This window comes from Epinephelus fuscoguttatus, linkage group LG19, assembly GCF_011397635.1.
Source record: "Epinephelus fuscoguttatus linkage group LG19, E.fuscoguttatus.final_Chr_v1".
Classification (NCBI taxonomy): domain Eukaryota; kingdom Metazoa; phylum Chordata; class Actinopteri; order Perciformes; family Serranidae; genus Epinephelus; species Epinephelus fuscoguttatus.
The window spans coordinates 16,323,090-16,335,650 of record NC_064770.1 but is presented as its reverse complement, the minus strand read 5'-3'; positions in this window follow the sequence as shown (position 1 = coordinate 16,335,650).

Here is a 12,561-nt window from a genome sequence, read left to right as displayed (position 1 = left end):
TTTTTGGCTTCATGCGCCAACAAATAACTTTCACAGGAATAAACGAGGTCCCACCTCCAACGATGTATACAGATGTCCTAATATATTCATGTTGTGTGCCCCACTGGCTAGCAAATCACTGCTGCCCCGCATTGCATTGGTTCCCCCTCAGCCCCCTTCCCCCAGGTTAACACCATGAGCACTGTTGCTGTTGTTAGTGCTGTTAGTACAGTTAGCTGCTCGCTGTGTTAAGAACTGTGTGCAGACAACTTGAATCACACTCTGAATCATAGAAATGCTCTGAATGTTGTATAGAGCTCCTTTAAAGTGTCTGTGACTGGTGAGTAATTTAACCAAAGAAAAATATTCCATGTTGTTATTGTATCAATAGAGAAAAGTCAGTCTTATTTATCATCTTGCAACAACTTTTTTGTCTTCTTCCTATCTAACTTTTCGTATCATCTCACCACATATTGCAATCTCTCTAAAAACCCACACATTATCCCCGTCCTTATCACATAATGTTGATAATAAAGACCAATACCTTTCTGTATTTCTGCTTATCTTATGTCTGACATTCACCTACGTGCGTAGTCAGGAGTAAAAAGCAGATGTCATAACCAAAACAGATTACCAGATCACATGAAAACCATCTGCTTTTCCCCTCTGCAAGTCTATTTAGAGAAACAGAGTATCATAAAGAAAATAAAAGTCCTCTCTCAGGCCAGCCTTCCATAAATATCCAGCAGACTCTCTGAACAGGAAATGCCAGCATCCGTGAAGAGGAACACAGAGTAATGCTTTCCACTGCAGTTAAGTCTCTTTCTCTCTCATGCACACACTCTTGTGCTTGTTTACTTGTGTCAGGTTAAACAATATCCCTGCTCTGCCAATATCCTGAATTCTTGCTTTAATGTGTTCTTCCTCTTGTGGTCGGCACTGAGCCAGTTCAGCTCTGCTGTGGCCAATGAGGAGAGAGCGGGGCTCCCCGCGGGGTCCTGCTCCGGTGGCTCTTGGCTGGACCGACCGTTTCCCCTAAAGAAAGTCCTGCTGCTGCATGGAGCTGAGGAATGCCAGAAATGTTCAGAACTGGCCTCCTTCCGTTTTTTCAAACATCATCCTTTATGCAGCTCTTCCCTCCTTGTGGGGTTTGTTTTCTCAGTGGGAGGTGGCATTGTTTCTATACAGCACACACACACACACACACACACACACACACACACACACACACACACACACACACACATAAACATATGCAATTCTTGAAGTGGTTGATTAAGTGCCTGTTTCTCAGAAGGACTCTCAGGATAGGTTGATGGACTTTGATATTTAAGGTGACCATTAGAGGATGATTTAAGACAGATGTGGGGCAGATGTGCTGTAAAAGAGCACTTGGCTCCTAAAGATCCAAACAAATACAAAGAGTAGTCAAAAAGCTTGATGTGACATCCAGATAACCTGCTCTCAACAGTCTCTGTGGATTGAAACTGAGGTCCTGCTTAATGGTTTTTGAAGCTTATCAGGCAACAAATCCTGCTTTTAAACACCCCTGTGAGCTACATTACCTTGTCAAATCCATTCGTCTCTCTTGAGTCTGTGTAAAAACAGTAAAAACAGATAACATCAATGTAACAAATATTGATTTTTCTTGCACAATATGAAACCTAGTGTCTGACATCTGCTGTAAGATGTCTTTGCTGTGAGGGCACTCAGTGAGCTTTTCATCTCATGCTAACCAGCCACAGACAAGCCTGTCAGCGCTTCCAGCCATGACACACTGATCCCTTGAGGTCTGTGAAAATCCAGAGCTAAGATTTCAAAATGTAAACCTCTTGGGAAGCTGGAAGTGCTACATTCTACACTGTATAGGTCAAAACGGTCAGTTATATAACCAAAAATTGTTTGACAGCAGGGTGAATTTTTTTTCCCTTTGGCCTTCTCATCTCTATCCATGTGCCACTGACAGCTTGGGAACACACTACAAAAATGGTACTGTGACTTTAATCAAATATTTGTTTATGTAAAGCACTTTCCTTTGTCATAGTTACATATTTTCTGTTATCTGAGTGGACGAAGAGGACGTGTAAGGGCTTTAATGGAGTATGTATCGTTTGGCACACATTGTAGTACTTTATGGTGCTCTCTTTTTGACTTGTTCTACTTTATGTGTGGCAGTATGTAGCAAATAGTTTGTCCCTTTTATGAAAATTGAACTGGAATCCGACTTTGTATTCTAACTTGTTACACACAGATGTATACACATATGTATAGGATTAGATAGGGTTTTTCATGCCCAGGAATGGATTACTGAACGGGCTGACCAGGTCCAGGCCCAGGGGCCCAAATTGTTAGGGCCCCCCACCCCCGGCTTTCCCTGCCAAATTGGACTCAAATGAACATGCACCAACCAAGAAAAGACTCAAAATTACCTCAAAGAGACAAAACAGGACCACAGTGGAATTAAAAACAAACAAAAATAACTACAAAAAGGGGCAAAACAACCCAAATGAGACACAAAATGAATAAAAAGAGACACAAACAACTACAAAGAGAATCAAAACTACTACAAGGAGACACAAAACAACTACAAAGAGACACACGCAACTACAAAGATACAAAACAACCAGAGACACAAAACAACTACAAAAAGACACATGATGACAACAACAGAGACAAAAAATGGCTAAAATGGGACACAAAGCAAACACACTGAGACACAAAGCAACTACAAAAAGACACAAACTATGTCAAAGATACAAAACAACAGAAAACAGACACAAAACTACTACAAAGAGACACATAACAACCAAAAAGAGACACAAACTATGTCAAAGAAACACAAGGCAACTACAAAGGAACAAAACAACCACAGAGACACAAAACAAGTAAGAAGAGATACAAAACAACCACAAAGAGACAAAAACAACTACAAAGAGATGAAAAGCAGCCACAAAGGCACAAAACAACTACAAAAAGAGATAAAATCACCATAAAGTCTGCGTGTCTTGCTCCTATGATGGAGAGGTGGTGGGGCCTTTTATATATCTGTGCCCAGGGGTCCACTGTCTCATTATCTGCCTACGCCCACCTCGTCAGAATCCGATGCTGGTCAGTGGTCCTCATTGTCAGATACTGACACACAGAGGCACCCTTTAGTGTCTGTAACTGATGAATTATAAAGAGCGAGTAAATCCACATAGGGTGGGAGCATTGGTGGATGGGTCAAACAGACACAGAACTGTCACCCAGGAGACCACTGTTTGTGTCCACTGTAAAACCAAAAGTCAACCTTATTTTCAACTGTTTTTAACTGCATAACTTAGTAGTATGTCAGGTACATATGTCATGTGACATACGTGTTATGTTAGGTTCAGAAATACTCACTTTAACCCAAATCATGATCTTTTTACAACCATGTACTTGAAAATTTTTAGTGTCTGTGATAAAGCAACAGACATTTTGTCTTACAAGGTTTATCATACCAACAACAATGTACAGTTAAAACACATTTTGAAAAAAACAACAACATGTAAAAATGGATTAAAACTGTAAAAACCACAGTTGATGAAAACAATGTTAACAGGTCAGGGAAGAGGGCCTGTTCTAATCTGTTCAGGGTGATGATCACAGAACAAAAAAAATAAGATTGCTTGTAGAAAAAGCAGTGTGCATGTGACAAGCAGAAACTGACACGCCATCCCTGAGCATTCAAACTGATGCTACAGGAGTACGTAGATCATCATAGTTTAACACATAGGGGCAGTGGCCAAGCATCAGTATTTGATGAGTTAGAATGAGAATGTGTCGGATTAGATGTCCAACTGCAGAGACAACCACCGCACAGTGCTCCATCACAAGTTAGACACAAATGAAGTGTTCCCAGCTCCGCAAAGCGTTCCTCCCCCTCCATCAGACTGACCTCCAGCTCAGATTGTCTCTTTCTGTCTCCACTAACTGTCATGTTTTTTCGCTCTCCATGTCTCTCTCAATCGCACTATCTCCAGATCTTTTTCAGTGCACTAGTTTTCTCAGAAGTAGTTCCCCTTGCACCTTACATAATGGGGAAATTCCTTTACGCTCATGTTCTTGATTATACTGCAGAGGATATACTGATGTCAGAGAACACAGGAAAGTGTGTGTGTGCGTCGTCTAAGCTCACCTTTACACTGTAGCCATGTAGGTCAATGATCTAATCAAATCTTTTTTTATTTCATCTCTTTAGGGATCTGCTCAATTGACATCCTCAGCACTCTGACCTCTCCCTCCCTCCACAATAGGTCACTCCTGTTACATTCCGGCGTTGGCCTTTAAGATCTTTAAGACCCATGTAAAGCCCTCAATAAGTGCAGGAACTGTGACCTGTTGATGCTGATGGATATCGGTGGCTGGTGGAAGTGGACGTTAAGTGGATGAAAACAAGGAGGGAATCCTGCAGTTATCTGGGACTTAGTGCCAAAATACTGTAGTATTTTGCAGAGATAAAACCAACCGTGACAAATGAAAGCCTGGCTGAAATTCTCCATGTTCACTAACTACATGTTGAACAAGACAAACGAGGGAGATTTCTTTCTCTCACGTGTCCCAGCAATGCTTGCAAAAGAAAAACAGAAAAAGAGAGGAGAGAACTTCCAGAAACACTCGTAACCGCTGGTAATATGTTTCTCATGGTGGTGCATTCATAGCAGCGAGGGAGGCAAATACCTTTGGTTAAGCAGAGCTATTTATTCTGTCCCTGGAAACAGCTGAAGAACAACAAAAGCATTTTCAACAAAGAGTAGCACGACCTGATGCTGCTGCTTGTTTTCCTCTGTCTGCGGTGACTATCCTCCCTCAACATGGGGGCACTACTGGCACACACATCGCACTCAAAAAGCCACACAATAGGCACACTCAGCTCGGAAAGAACTTTTCAACTCAAAAGCTGTGTAAGGAACCCAACCAAAACAAGGGACACTGCTATGTTAATCTTTAAAAGGTTTAATTTCAGTGTGGGTAAGCTCATGGAAAGAAACAAAAACACTGCCAGTTCTGTTGTTTGGATTTGCAGGACGCGGTGCACATGAATGCCCACTCACATGTACTTAAATTGCAGTTTATACACACGCTCACACACTTGCCAGAGTACCCGCAGTGAACTCTGTCCGCTGACTCGCTACAAACTTGGGAGGGAATCCAGGTTTTAGACTGACAGGGAACAGATTCTGGTGGTCTGGATCATTTCGAGCGCTTGATTTTCAACCCGCAGCAGTGTGCTTGTTTACTACGGTGCTGGATTAGGGAGTTATTTGGAGCGCACACAAACACACACAGACAAGTACCTACAGTCAGGATTAAGACACACGCTCCAGCCTCCAGGAAAGGCGCTCACCCTTGCAGCAAGTTTTTCCCAGTGGCTACTCGGGGTACTGCAGCAAAATAAAAATCCCCTGGGGCCCAGAAAGCATTTTCCCCACAGACCACTGTAAAAGAGACATTGGTAAAAATGCTGACAGGACACCTCGAACATGGGCCACAGTGGTTTTATAATTGCAAAACTTTCCTCAAGCCAAGAAAAGTGATTTAAAAATCCATGATGTCATCACAATGTAAAACCTATGAGCTGAGCGGGATTTCATGGGCAGGGCCAGCAATATTAACACTACTGTGCATATTCAGCAGGCCCCACCTGGATATAAGAAAACATTTTTGTCGTATGCACCAGACGAGCAACTCCTTTTTAATGAGAAGGCACCATCTTGGTGTTGGGTATCTAGTTATTATTAAAATCTATGCACATGATTTCCTCTAGTACGGTGACAAACAAGGTCAAACACATCACAATTGCTTGAAACATTTCCATTATGAGAAATATGCTGCAGCCTCAGAAACAATGCCAAACATGCTGCAAAATACACGTGATGCAAAGCTAAAAACACAGAAACCCCTCAAAAAATGCAACAGAAAAATGCTGTTTTCCAGGCTTCTAGATGGAGCATGAAGTGAAACAGCTTGATTTATGTCCTCAAGAGAGTGAGAGGCCAGACAAGAGTGTGTTTTTGCATTGTTTCTGTATTTGCAGTATGTTTGCTGTTGATGTATTTGTTTTGACTTTCTGCAGCACCTTTTTACATTTGTGTTGGATTTTTATGTTTTTGATTTGGCAACATTTCTGTTGAAATGTTTGAGAGTGTTGTAGCGCGTTTGCCCTCGTCAGCCACTGTAGTACTATAATAATGTAATAAACACAAGTTATGTTATTTTGTGTTAAACCCAGGAGCTTTTTTTAAAAGCAACTTCTGCCTTCAGCCTGAAACTGAAAAATTCCCAAGACATGTAAATGATATCAACTTCGACAGGCAACTCCACTGCTTTGCAGAAAAGTTCAGGATTCAGCAGAACATTAAGACTAAGAGTCTTCAGCCATTTTAGCAGCTCTGTGGCGCTGTACAAGAGAATGCTAACATTCACAAAAGACAATGTTTAATCGGTGTAACCCATAAATGTATAAAGAGAGCTGGAACTGGAGAACTGGAGCTGCTCAGTGGAGCATGAAGCTAAAAATGTTTGCTTTGTTTGGTATGAAATCATCCAGATCTTTCACTTTCTGAGGCCCATAGAGTGAGTGCATAAGAGACTTACAGCAGCCAAAAGCAGCCGAGCAGCTAACTTCTGTTTAGCCCTTCGCTAACTTGAAAGGGGATAAAAATTTTAATCAACATCTGAAATGTTACCGGACTAAATGAATCAAATCCCGATAGTAAAAGGAGTCATTTCGCCTTGGCTGTGACAAAATGTATCTACTCATTTACAGATATCTCTTTAACAATGTAAGTTTGTGGGGGAAAGAGGCATCATGTACCAGACTCTGAAGTTGTAATTCCACATGTGGCCACTGGGTAAAATTGGCTTCAGAGCCCAGCACTGTTCCTGGGGGTTTGGTGTTATCATGTTCATTATTTTAGTTTAGCATGTTATCATGCAAACATTTGCAAAGTACACTTGATGTTAATGGGTCACCGGTTTTGCAAGTATTCACAATTCATCCTGAGGGAAACCACGTTGTGTACAAAATGTCATGGCAGTCCATTCCATATTTCACAAAACTCCTCATGGTGATGATAGAGGAGAAGTCAGAGGATCAGTAAAGTAAGTAGGATTAGTCCTCCGGGGAACATGAACATATGTAAAAAAAAAAAAAAAAAAAAAATTATATATATATATATATATATATATATATATATATGTACATATACATACATATATAACAACCCATCCAACAGCCATTGAGACATTTCAGTCTGCCTGTATTCATAATAAAGGCTCTTTCTGGAAGAAGTTACTGGCTTTTCAGGGTTAATTTTGTGTTGGCCACTTGTTGATTTGTCAGTATTATCAGCTCTGTCGGTGTGACTAAAGATTCTGAGACGAAAAGTGAAGCAAAAATGTCCTTTTCACTGGAATTTGTTTGTTGCCTCCAGGAATATTTTCAAGCTTTCCCAGAGCCTGGAACAATTAATTAGTCAAAAAGTCAGCTGTCACATCTTCTTATGTGTTTCTCACGTATTTTTTCTTTCTCCTTGTTTTCCATTTCTCGTTGCGTTTTGTGTTATGTAACTCTCTTCCACAGAGGTATGGAAATGTGTGCATATTTGCATGTGTGTTCAACATCGTCATTGCTGTCAAACTTTCATATTGTCTGGAGCTTCCTGATGTAATCGGCCAAATCGGAGTGTGAAAAAAGAGCCTGGAAACAATAGCTGCGGGTCAGACGGGTCGTGGAAAACTGTTTGACTAACAATGTTATCTGGAGACCTGGTAATAAAATCCCAGTGGTGTAGAAAGGTACAAGCCCTTTGAGTAAAGAGCTGCTTCCGCTCTCCCAGACTCACCTGGGCCATCTATTAACTGAATGGACCTGCTTGTCAGTCACATCTGCGTGAACAAATTTACTTTCTCTGCCAGAAACAATCGTTCCTGATGTGACAGCCTGTGGCAGTCTGTCCTGACAGCATGACAGGCTTAATTTCTACTGTGTTGCAGAAGAATGTCAAGGGAGATCAGGACCTTGAAATATCAGTGAGAACAGATTATCTCAGCTCTTTGAACACTGAAAATCACACAAACTGCCATCAAGCCATGCAGCTACTGTAGGTTTGTGGTTCACCACTTTTGTGCGGTATATCTCAAAAACTTTAACATGGACAGCCATTAAATTTGGTGCAGACATTCATGGTTCCCAGAGGATGAATCCTGATGGCACTGATCATCTGACTTTTGTCCTAGTGTTTTCATCAGTTCAGAATTTTAATTTGTGCAATACTTTGTCATCAATCATTTGTCAGTCATTACCATCTTCCTGGGCTGCACTTCATGTAGGGGTGTTGCGATATACAGTATTGACAATACCTGTGAGAATGAAATATTGCTATCATGTTAATAATAAACATACGATAATATTGTGTGATAATCCTGCACCTCTTTAATCGTTTCCATTTTTTTCCATTCCTTGAAATGAAAATCTGATATTGTCCTAACTTCATGTTTAGTGCTAATTAGCAAATGTTAGCATGCTAACATACTAAAAGATAGTGAACAGTAGCCAATAGGCTACCTGGTAAACATTAATATGCTAGCACTGTTATTGTGTCATTGTGAGCATGTTAGCATTATAAGCCAAGTTTCTATCAAATTGTTAAGTGAATTTGGGGCAAACTTTTGAAATTTTGCAAAAAAAGAAATGCAAGTCGACTGGTTTGGAACAAATAAACTAGGCTCAGCAAAGCGTAGTCTAGTCCCAAATTGGTGGTTGATGGCTGCGCGGTAATATGCCAGCAAGCAGAGTAAAAAAAACTAAAGGTTGCGACCCAGAAACAAAACAATTAGCCTTGGCCATCTAATCCATCTACGGGAGAAATACTAAGAGAGGTCTTTTGTTTCAATTGGGCAAGTTTTAATTGTTCTTTTATGCCAACTAGAATTGGCCATGTTTCATGCTGTCCGGAGACAAAACCAATAAATGTCATGATTCTGTAGGCTAGTTTGTTAAGTTGCCTCTGAGCAAGGTGCTCTGAGTATATTTAGTTGGCCTCATATCGTGAAAGGTAAAGGTATACGGGGTGAAGCTGTGATGCACTAATGCATAAAACAATAAGGTGTGTTGGCATCTTGGGTCATGCTGGTTCAGCCTAAGAAACCTCATATTCCTTTTTTATCTGCACAAGTATAGGCACAATTTTAAGCCTTGGTGATAATTCTAATGCACGAGAAGATGCCAACAGTGGAAACAGCTGATCTGTCATACGAGTGAAATGTTTGCTTTGTTTGCCAAAGCCATTTCTGTAACCCATTTATCACATCAACTCTCGCGTAAAAACCAGGGTTAATAGTGAAAAGATGTTTAAAACTGGATTCGCGAAGGGAAAAGTGAACCTTTCTCAGACCAACTTTTTCATATTCTTGTGAATACTCCCCAGGCAAGATGATTTATGATTATTTTATGATTATTAACTCACTGGACAGAAATGTCCTTCCTTGTGTTCTGTGGTTCAAAAAGGATTTTGTGTAGCCTTTGTCAAAGACATTGCAATATCGCACGAAAGACACAATATTACTGATTTCTTCCATAACAGGGGCACGAGGTCTGAGCTTTAAAATGTTTTCATTTGTATGTCTGGAAGTCAGACACTGGGCATGAAAATGTGTGTGGGTGGAAAACAGAAGAGCAAAGAACATCAATATTATTCCACAGCTGCAGAGTGCACAGTACCTTCGAAAGGAGTCTGTCATCCCACAGAGATGTTTGTGTCATGCCAGCAAGAACACAGTGGATACAGACTTTAATGCAGGTTCATGACACATACTGTAGTTTGTGTTTTTCAGGCTGTGGAGACTCAGTCCCCATACCATACAAACATCATTGTTATTTCACAAACAATATGTTATGTGTTGTTCTTTAAGTATAACAGTGATATTTCTGGATCATTAGTTGCCATTGGTGTTGCTGTTTCTAACTAAAGACAACAGCTCAAACTCCTGTTTTTCAGGGCACACCAAAGCCTGAGGCACTAGAACAGCTGCAAAAGCATCTCTGTTATCCCAAAGAAAAATCTAGTCTAACCTTACGAGAAACACAACATTCCTAGAGACAGTTTTTCTGCCAAACTAAACTGCACTTAGTGTTTGCCTGAGATAAAGGAGCAAAATAATAAGCTCAGTCTTGTTGGGGTTCATGCTTTGAAAGTGCAGTGTAAAAGTCCCAGTTAGTGTAAACACGGCGGGACTTCAGGGGCTCTTATGCAAGCTTGCTCTCACCCGTGGTTATACATGACATGCTGGGAAATATCAAATTAAATGAGCTTGTCTAAAAAAATGTTAGATAAATAAGGAGCTCTATTATTATACTGGGCTGTTGTGGCTGATAGCAGCCAACCCCCCTTGAAAAAATACACAGGATAGAGAACATGATGTTCCTCATTCCACAGTGGCTGAGGGTTTTTATAGTGAGGCCTCCCAGAGTGCCAGTGAGACACTGTTTTACACCTCAAAATCCTTTTCTTGTTTGTTACACATTTATTCTTTTAATGGGCAGAATTACAGTGGTGGACAGTAACTACATTTGTATATCAATTACTCACATTATCCTCCTGAGACCCGAACTTTTGTTTGGTAGCCTGTGCTTTTTAAATTTCTCCGAGCTATGTGGGATGAGTAGGACCTGATAGGTATAAAAAACGCAACATTGTCAATGATAATAAAGTCCCGATGTCCTCAAACGAGACGATGATAAAGTCTTACAGTCTTCAAATGAGTACTTCCTCATTAACAGTGCCATAGCTTGATACTGTTGCTAAAATTGGTAAAAAATTTGTTGCTATATCAAACTACAAACATTATTAATCATAAACAAACAAGTTCCAACCCTAAAATCTGATCAGGATTTAGACCTTGCCCACTTTTGTGTCGGGGTCAGCTGCAGACTGACTTAGCTGAGATGGCTGCCATCTTGTTTTCACATTGTGGTCCTACTACCACTAGATGGCACAAAAAGTGTCCATGAAGGAGGACAACAGGTCTAAGTTAAGTAGAAGGTTAAGTAAACCTAAAATGTGATGTCCTCATATGAGGAAGAATCCAAAAAATGGAGAAAATTTGTGATGAATTTACTCCATCTGGGTCTGAGTCTAACAACAGCAAAATTATAGGCCTGTCAAACATCAGTTTACAAACTTTAACAGAGTTTGTGCAGTATAAGTCTCATTTATAAATTTATATGCTCAATACTTCTCAAACACATGCATTTTCATGTAAAACTCAGTATTCAAAACTGAACTGAAAGTGAGATTGATCTATGCTCTCTCCAAAGCAATACTCAATTGACAAAAGCAGCAATTTTACCTTGCTGAACAGGGAGCTGCTGGTCGACTGATGCCTTGATCATTATTTGTGTTTTGTCAATCTGAATGAACACTTTAGGACACCAAAGTCACACAATAACACAAAATATTGATGGAGACAGCGGTAAACCAGCAGCTTCCATGTTCCACAAGGTCAGATTTCAGTTTTTGTAAATGGAGTCAGAGTTTGAAGAGTGCAAAGACTACTCATGTTTCACTTTCAGTTCAGTTTAGAGTACTAAAGTTTTAGTGAAAATGCATGTGCTTGGGAAGAACTGAGCGTACGACTTGTGAGACAAGAGTTTGTTAATGGATGTTTAATATAGTTTTGCTGTTGTTAAACGTGGACCCTCTTCATTCCAACTCATCAGGAATTTTCTATGTTTTTGGATTTTTCGTTTACCAGAAGAAAACAAAAAAAGTTTTCTTCATGAATTTAACATAACATTGGGTGAGTAATTGGATCAGTTTAAGTATTCCTTCAAGTACAATGTTGAGGTATGCCAGCTACAGTAGTTCTCCTACATACTAGCACATGGTAAAAGCCAGTAAATTCTACACACTAGTCCTCTGAATACATTTTGATGTCAATATTTTTGTACTTTTACCTCAGTAAAATTTTTAATGCATGGCTTTAGTACTTGCCACTTATAGTTTATGTACAAGACCCGACTATTTCTTCCGCCACTACTGAATTTTGATAATGTAATATTGTGCAAAGATGAATGTTTCCTGCTGCTTCTGACAGGACTGAGAAAGTCAAACAAACACTTTCAAAATGGGTGGAGACACAAGTGGATACTTCTGTTTGGACTCATTATAACATAATTGCCTGTAGACGGCTAGACTGAGAGAACCTGGTCGATTACAGGATGATATGTGGCATGTTAAAGAAAAGCCCCATTATGCACAAAATACATTACTATACATCTACTTACAAGTTCCCTTAGAGGTAATTTCCTTAAAGTTTGCCAAATAAATGGGTAGGATCCTATGTCAGGCGCAAAGTTCAGCAGCGGAGCAGGTAATGGAGATATATTCATTTGTCATAGACAACTGTTGGCGCTTTTATCATAACTTCTTATAGTTTTTCCCAAATGTTTAGCACATTTTCTCAAACTATAGATCAGTTTCTCACAACTATGAGCACAAAAGTGAAACCATTTTGTTAATACTCTACAAATTTCTTGCAAAATGAAACACAGTATGA